Below are 8,783 nucleotides of genomic sequence, written 5' to 3' on the forward strand. Positions count from 1 at the left end.
AAATGTCTTATTCCAGGCAAACTGGATTTCCTGGGAGAATATAAGGGGGGAAAGGGCAGAAAGGTCCTGTAAAGACAGAATGAGGAAAAAAAGGCTCCGTGAATCTCCTAAAACCATGAGATGGCATGACAGCTGTCAGTGGGAGAATTGAAAACCTTTTCCTTAAGACATAATCACTTATAAAACGGGTTTGTGTGTTTTATTACACAGCATAATGTTTTGAAAAAAAGTCTTTCCCTGAGTCATTCCCATAAAATAGTATTGAAATTTGCTGGACAGCCAGGGTTTAATCCTGACTCTTATCAGTAAACGTTATTTCTTGAGACCCAGGTGTTTGGGAATAAAACCCTTTGCTCAAGTGCAGGCTTGTTTTTGACAGACAGCTGCATGTTACTGCCTGTGAAAGGGAAAAGATTCTTCTCAAGGTTTCTGTTGATTGCGTTCCCTCTGGACTTTCAGTCCTTTTTCATCCATGAATAAACCCTTTACCCAACCTGGATCACTTTGGAATGCTGGGCTTCTGGGAAGATTCATGCTTCCATGCATAAGGAAAGCTCTGTGGTTTGGGTTCCCTGTCCCCTCTCTGAAGGAAGCATACTGTGGTTGCTAAGTGACTGGGGGGTGGGGGAGGGGGCGGGAGTTCACACTCACACTCACGGCTTGCAATTCTCTGCCCAGGTGTTGTGAGAGATGTTTGACCTCGAGATCATGATCGCCATTGGGAGCGCCTTACTGATTACAGCTTTCGTGCTCATAGGTGTCGTCATCTGGCTTTACTACAAAGTAGCCAACACGTTAAAGTGAGTGATGTGGGTAAGAGGGGCTAACACCCCCTCGCATGGGATCCTGGGGCTCTGTGCTTGAGCGGGGTCATCCCCGGCCCTGTGGCCGCACCCTGGGTGAGGTCAGGAACAGCAGGAGGGTTTGAGAGGACCGAGGCAGGGAGGGTAGGATCTGGCTTTCTGCCCCTTCTGGTCTGGGGCTGTGAGCTCACAAGGAGAATGTTCTCAGCCGCTGGGTCTGCGCTGCTTTGCCGTCCCTTGGCCTCCCCGGGTTTACCCTTAGCAGGTTGATCCCACAGGACTGCAGACTGAAGATGGCATGACTGAGTCTGCCTGTGCTCACTCAGAGGATGGGCTGAGCTGATGTTCCCCCTGCCTGAGTTGGGGCGCGCTCAGCGGGTCCTTGGCTCCAGGCACAGTGGGATGGGCCTGTAGGACCCTGGGGAAGTTGAGTTGTGTGAAGATCCTGGGCTTTGCCTCACCAGGGACTATAAATCAGAAAAGGGAGTGTTAAATTTGGGGGAAAGGAGGCCTCAGATATAGGCGAGACTGGTTGTCAGAAGCAGTGGTGTTCCCATGCATTAACGTTCCAAGGAGACAGCATGTTTGTTGAACAGAGTCCTGCATCAAGCTTTGAATGACCTGGTTTTTATTTCCAGCTCCTCCTCTACTTGTGTGTGTTTGATCAAGGCAGTGTGCTTCTCCATGTCTCAGATTCTTTATGTGATAAGTGGGGAGAATACCAAAAAAAAAAAACCCCAAACCAGCAGCAGTCGTGTTCCCATTCTAGGGAAGTTCATTCTGTGAGCAGGAAGGTAACTCCGAGCACCCGAGGGTCCAGGGGCGGCTGACTCGGCACCCTCCCGGCTTGTGCTCTGCACTTGGCAGACTTGCAGTGATCACCTGGGTGACCCGCGCTTGCAACTCACTCTCCCTCATTTGCTGGCACCTGATCTTACATTTCTGGCACTCTTAGGAGAGGAAGGGATTGGACAGGAACTTGGGATGAGGGCAGAGTTGCTTTCATCTTGGGCTGGTGTCATGGGTTTGATTGGTTCCAGCCCCAAATTCTCCAGATCCCCATGACAATTGTAACTGGTGGACTAGAAGAAAAATTCTAATCCTATACTCTGTGTATGTCTTTTCTTAAGTGCTGCAAAGACACCCATTGCTACGGCCATTACCTGTAGTGATCAAGATAAGGTCACCGAAGCTGCAACTTCCACCCCCGAGTCTTACCCCAGCTTCCGGTGCTATGAAGAATGTAACTTGCCTGCCAACTTTGATCCCCTGACATCGTGCTTCTGTGACATAAACAAGGGACTCAATACAGAATGAGTAATAGAAGGTGGTTATAAACACCAACTGCCACCATCTGACTAGTTACAGAAACAAGGACTCTGTCGTGAATATTTCCTCCTTATTTGTTATGAATATGTTGTATTTACATACGTTAAGCAAATGTTTTCTTTCTTATTTCCATATCATGTAACATAAGATGTACTGACTTTATGTCAGTATTTAGTAGTTAATTTTACATCATAGTATTTATGTTATAGGCTTACCAGGTGGTCCAGTGGTAAAGAATCCATTTGCCTAGCAGGAGACTCAGGTTCGATTCCTGGGTTGGGAAGATCCTCCAGAGAAGGAGATGGCAACACACTCCAGTATTCTTGCCTGGGAAATCCCATGGACAAAAGAGCCTGGTGGGCTGCGGTCCATGGGGTTACAGAGTGGGACACAGCTTATCAACTAAACAACAACAAATATCCTATTCCGTTTCTCTGGAGAATCCTAATAGAGTTGGATAGGACATGAAAAGCACTTGCAAACTGAAGCATTTTTAGTAACATGAAAAGTGAACAAATAAATCCCCTTCCTTCATCTCAGGGCTTCCCTAGTGGGTCAGACAATAAAGAATCTGCCTGCAATTCAGGAGACCCAGGTTTGGTCCCTGCGTCAGGAAGATTCCCTGGAGAAGGGAGTGGTTACCCGCTCCAGTATTCTTGCCTGGAGAATCCCATGGACAGAGAAGCCCTGGGATCGCAAAGAGTCTGGCATGACAGAACGACTAACAGTTTCCTTCATCTGAGTGTGTATTTATTTTCTTGAGCACCCTCTGGATTTAAAATAGTGGATTAAGCAAGACAAAGTATAGATACAGAAGCTTTGGTTCCTGAATTCAAGTATCTGTTCAGGATGCAAAATCATGCACGGGAAACTGGAAGCCTGTAGGTCCAACAAGATTCAGAATCTGTTAGAGGCACACCAAAGGGCCTGGAGGCAGCAGAGGAATAATTAATAGGGGAAAGCGGGGAGGGCAGAGGAGTGAATCTGGCTGGCTGGAAGAGTGAGCTGGGCTGAGACAGAGATGGTGTCAGAGGCCATGCTAAGGGGGCGGGGGGGTGGCGTCATCCTACCTTGGGGCTCCCCCACTGAGCTGAGGGTGGATCTGTTAGGGGAACCACTGAGTTATCTTACAAACAGGAGACCCTGGTAAGGAACAGGGAAATAACAAGCTACCACCAACTGGAAGAATTCAGGAAAGGTCAAAAGGAGAGGGGTGGGACCTCCCTGGTGGTCCGGTGGTTAAGACTCTGAGCTCCTGATACAGGGGCTGAGTTCAATCCCTGGTCTGGGAAGTATATCCCACATGCAACTAAGACTGGGACAGGCAAATTTAATTAGATTCAGGAGTGTCTAAAGCTTAAGACATCTTCAAACCTTGTAAAAGCTCATTTTTTTCTTTTCCATGTTAAGCTGAGTAAATCACTTGACTTTTATCATTTAAGATTAGGCATGGCTATAACAAAATTTCAAATAACAGTGGCTTGAACAAGTAAGAATTTGATTTCTCTCCTCTTCAAAATGCCCAGCAGCAAGAGGTCAGGCCTGGCTGTCTTTGCCATGTCAGGGGCCACATTACTCTATGTGGGTTCTCTCCCCAAAGTCACAGCATGGGCCAAGGTGACTGCCAGTTCTCTAACCTTCATGTTTAAATTCTAGAGAAGAGGAAGGAGGTTGAGAAAAGCTGTGCATTCCATTTCTCTTTAAATCCCCTGTGATAGATAGAACTGAATGATATGGTCTCAACTAGCCACAAGGGAAGCTCAGAAATGTCGTTCTTATTCCAGTTGTGAATCGGCACTTGAATTTTGCTAAATCAGTAGATATCAAGTGTTCTCACCACACACACACAAATGGTAGCCGCATGAGTGGTAGGTATGTTAATCAGCTTGATTTTGGTAATCATTTCACGATGTACACATATACTAAAACATCATGTTGTATACCTTACATATATATAATTTTTGTCAATTCTGCCTCAATAAAGGATACTTACTGGGATTTCCTTGGTGGTCCACTGGTTGAGACCTTGCCTTCCAATGCACGGAGTGCAGGTTCAATCCTTGGTCAGGGAGCTAAGATTCCACATGCCTCATAACCAAGGAACCAAAGCATAGAAGGGAAGTAATATTGTAGCACATACAATAAAGACTTAAAAACGGGTCCACATCAAAACAAAAGAAAATAAAAAACTTTAAAAAGTGTTCAGTTCAGTCGCTCAGTTGTGTCCGAGTCTTTGCGACCCCATGGATAGCAGCACGCCAGGCCTCCCTGTCTATCACCAACTCCCGGAGTTTACCCAAACTCATGTCCATTGTGTCGGTGATGCCATCTAACCATCTCATCCTCTGTCATCCCCTTCTCCTCCTGCCTTCAGTCTTTCCCAACATCAGGGTCTTTTCAAATGAGTCAGCCCTTCACATCAGATGGCCAAAGTATTGGAGTTTCAGCTTCAACATCAGTCCTTCCGATGAATATTCAGGACTGATTTCCTTTAGAATGGACTGGCTGAATCTCCTTGCAGTCCAAGGGACTCTCAAGAGTCTTCTCCAACACCACAGTTCAAAAGCATCAATTCTTCTGTGCTCAACGTTCTTTATAGTCCAACTCTCACATCCGTACATGACTACTGGAAAACCATAGCCTTGACCAGACAGACCTTTGTTGGCAAAATAATGTCTCTGCTTTTTAATATGCTGTCTAGGTTGGTCATAACTTTCTTCCAAGGAGCAAGCGTTTTTTAATTTCATGGCTGCAATCACCATCTGCAGTGATTTTGAAGCCCCCAAAAATAAAGTCAGCCACTGTTTCCCCATCTATTTGCCATGAAGTAATGGGACTGGGTGCCATGGTCTTAGTTTTCTGAATGTTGAGCTTTATGCCAACTTTTTCCACTCTCCTCTTTCACTTTCATCAAGAGGCTCTTTTAGTTCTTCACTTTCTGCCATAAGGGTGGTGTCATCTGCATATCTGAGGTTACTGATATTTCTCCTGGCAATCTTGATTCCAGCTTGTGCTTCATCCAGCCAAGCGTTTCTCATGATGTACTCTGCATACAAGTTAAATAAGCAGGGTGACAATATACAGCCTTGATGTACTCCTTTTCCTATTTGGAACCAGTCTGTTGTTCCATGGCCAGTTCTAACTTGCTTCCTGATCTTCATACAAATTTCTCAAGAGGCAGGTAAAAAAGTGTTATTTTTACTAAATACTATTTTTATATCACCCATCAGCCAGAGAAAAGAAAGAAAAATAGAGACTTCTGTGGTATTCCAGCAGTTAAGGCTTCACCATGCAATGCAGGGGGTGTGGGTTCAATCACTGGTCGAGGAACTAAGATCCCACATACCTCTAAACCAAAAAACCAAAACATAAAAAACAGAAACAAAATTGTAACAAATTCAATAGACTTTAAAAGAAAGCAAGGTAAAAGTTAACCATTAGATTCCATGATGAAATATGTGTTCATTCACATTCAGTTAGTTTCTTTTTAGTTTTTACTTTTTTTTCCCCATTTATTTTTATTAGTTGGAAGCTAATTACTTTACAATATTGTAGTGGTTTTTGCCATACACTGACATGAATCAGCCATGGATTTACATGTGTTCCCCATCCCGATCCCCCCTCCCACCTCCCTCTCCACCAGATCCCTCTGGGTCTTCCCAGTGCACCAGCCCTAAGCACTTGTCTCATGCATCCAACCTGGGCTGGTGATCTGTTTCACCCTAGATAATATACATGTTTTGATGCTGTTCTCTCTAAACATCCCACCCTTGCCTTCTCCCACAGAGTCCAAAAAAAAAAGTCTGTTCTATACATCTGTGTCTCTTTTTCTGTTTTGCATATAGGGTTATCATTACCATCTTTTTAAATTCCATATATATGCGTTAGTATACTGTATTGGTCTTTATCTTTCTGGCTTACTTCACTCTGTATGATGGGCTCCAGTTTCATCCATCTCATTAGAAAATGAATTCTTTTTAATGGCTGAGTAATATTCCATGATGTATATGTACCACAGCTTCCTTATCCATTCATCTGCTGATGGACATCTAGGTTGCTTCCATGTCTTGGCTATTATAAACAGTGCTGCAATGAACATTGGGGTGCATGTGTCTCTTTCAGATCTGATTTCCTCAGTGTGTATGCCCAGAAGTGGGATTGCTGGGTCATATGGCAGTTCTATGTCCAGTTTTTTTAAGAAATCTCCACACTGTTCTCCATAGCAGCTGTACTAGTTTGCATTCCCACCAACAGTGTAAGAGGGTTCCCTTTTCTCCACACCCTCTCCAGCATTTATTGCTTGTAGACTTTTGGATAGCAACCATCCTGACTGGCATGTAATGGTACTTCATTGTGGTTTTGATTTGCATTTCTTTGATAATGAGTGATGTTGAGCATCTTTTCATGTGTTTGTTAGCCATCTGTATGCCTTCTTTGGAGAAATGTCTGTTTAGATCTTTGGCCCATTTTTTGATTGGGTCATTTATTTTTCTGGAATTGAGCTGGAGGAGTTGCTTGTATATTTTTGATATTAATCCTTTGTCTGTTGCTTCATTTGCTATTATTTTCTCCCATTCTGAGGGCTGTCTTGTCACCTTGCTTATAGTTTCCTTTGTTGTGCAAAAGCTTTTAAGTTTAATTAGGTTCCATTTGTTTATTTTTGCTTTTATTTCCAATATTCTGGGAGGTGGGTCATAGAGGGTCCTGCTGTGATTTATGTCAGAGAGTGTTTTGCCTATGTTCTCCTCTAGGAGTTTTATAGTTTCTGGTCTTACATTTAGATCTTTAATCCAATTTGAATTTATATTTGTGTATGCTGTTAGAAAGTGTTCTAGTTTCATTCTTTTACAAGTGGTTGACCAGTTTTCCCAGCACCACTTGTTAAAGAGGTTATCTTTTTTCCATTGTATATTCTTGCTTCCTTTGTCGAAGATAAGGTGTCCATAGGTTCGTGGATTTATCTCTGGGCTTTCTTCTGTTCCATTGATCTATATTTCTGTCTTTGTGCCAGTACCATACTGTCTTGATGACTGTGGCTTTGTAGTATAGTCTGAAGTCCAGCAGGTTGATTCCTCCAGTTCCATTCTTCTTTCTCAAGATTACTTTGGCTATTCGAGGTTTTTTGTATTTCCATACAAATTGTGAAATTATTTGTTCTAGTTCTGTGAAAAATACTGTTGGTAGCTTGATAGGGATTGCACTGAATCTATAGATTGCTTTGGGTAGTATAGTCATTTTGACAATATTGATTCTTCCAGTCCATGAGCATGGTATATTTCTCCATCTGTTTGTGTCCTCTTTGATTTCTTTCATCAGTGTTTTATAGTTTTCTATGTATAGGTCTTTTGTTTCTTTAGGTAGATATACTCCTAAGTATTTTATTCTTTTTGTTGCAATGGTGAATGGTATTGTTTCCTTAATTTCTCTTTCTGTTTTCTCATCATTAGTGTATAGGAATGCAAGGGATTTCTGTGTGTTAATTTTATATCCTGCAACTTTACTATATTCATTGATTAGCTCTAGTAATTTTCTGGTAGTCTTTAGGGTTTTCTATGTAGAGGATCATGTCATCTGCAAATAGAATTTCACTTCTTCTTTTCCTATCTGAATTCCTTTTACTTCTTTTTCTGCTCTGATTGCTGTGGCCAAAACTTCCAAAACTATGTTGAATAGTAGTGATGAGAGTGGGCACCCTTGTCTTGTTCCTGCTTTTAGGGGAATTGCTTTCAATTTTTCACCACTGAGGGTAATGCTTGCTGTGAGTTTGTCATATATAGCTTTTATTATGTTGAGGTATGTTCCTTCTATTCCTGCTTTCTGGAGAGTTTTAATCATAAATGGATGTTGAATTTTGTCAAAGGCTTTTTCTGCATCTATTGAGATAATCATATGGTTTTTATCTTTCAATTTGTTAATGTGGTGTATTACATTGATTGATTTGCAGATATTAAAGAATCCTTGCATTCCTGGGATAAAGCCCACTTGGTCATGATGTATGATTTTTTTAAGTATGTTGTTGGATTCTGTTTGCTAGAATTTTGTTAAGGATTTTTGCATCTATGTTTATCAGTGATATTGGCCTGTAGTTTTCTTTTTTTGTGGCATCTTTGGTTTTGGAATTAGGGTGATGGTGGCTTCATAGAATGAGTTTGGAAGTTTACCTTCTTCTGCAATTTTCTGGAAGAGTTTGAGTAAGATAGGTGTTAGCTCTTCTCTAAATTTTTGGTAGAATTCAGCTGTGAAGCCATCTGGTCCTGGGCTTTTGTTTGCTGGAAGATTTCTGATTATAGTTTCAATTTCCTTGCTTGTGATGGGTCTGTTAAGATCTTCTATTTCTGGTTCAGTTTTGGAAAGTTATACTTTTCTAGGAATTTGTCCATTTCTTCCAAATTGTCCATTTTATTGGCATAGAGCTGCTGGTAGTAGTCTCTTATGATCCTTTGTATTTCAGTGTTGTCTGTTGTGATCTCTCCATTTTCTTTTCTAATTTTGTTAATTTGGTTCTTCTCCCTTTGTTTCTTAATGAGTCTTGCTAATGGTTTGTCAATTTTGTTTATTTTTTCAAAAAACCAGCTTTTAGCTTTGTTGATTTTTGCTATGGTCTCTTTAGTTTCTTTTGCATTTATTTCTGCCCTGATTTTTAAGATTTCT

Source organism: Odocoileus virginianus, chromosome 7 (assembly GCF_023699985.2).
Source record: "Odocoileus virginianus isolate 20LAN1187 ecotype Illinois chromosome 7, Ovbor_1.2, whole genome shotgun sequence".
Classification (NCBI taxonomy): Eukaryota; Metazoa; Chordata; class Mammalia; order Artiodactyla; family Cervidae; genus Odocoileus; species Odocoileus virginianus.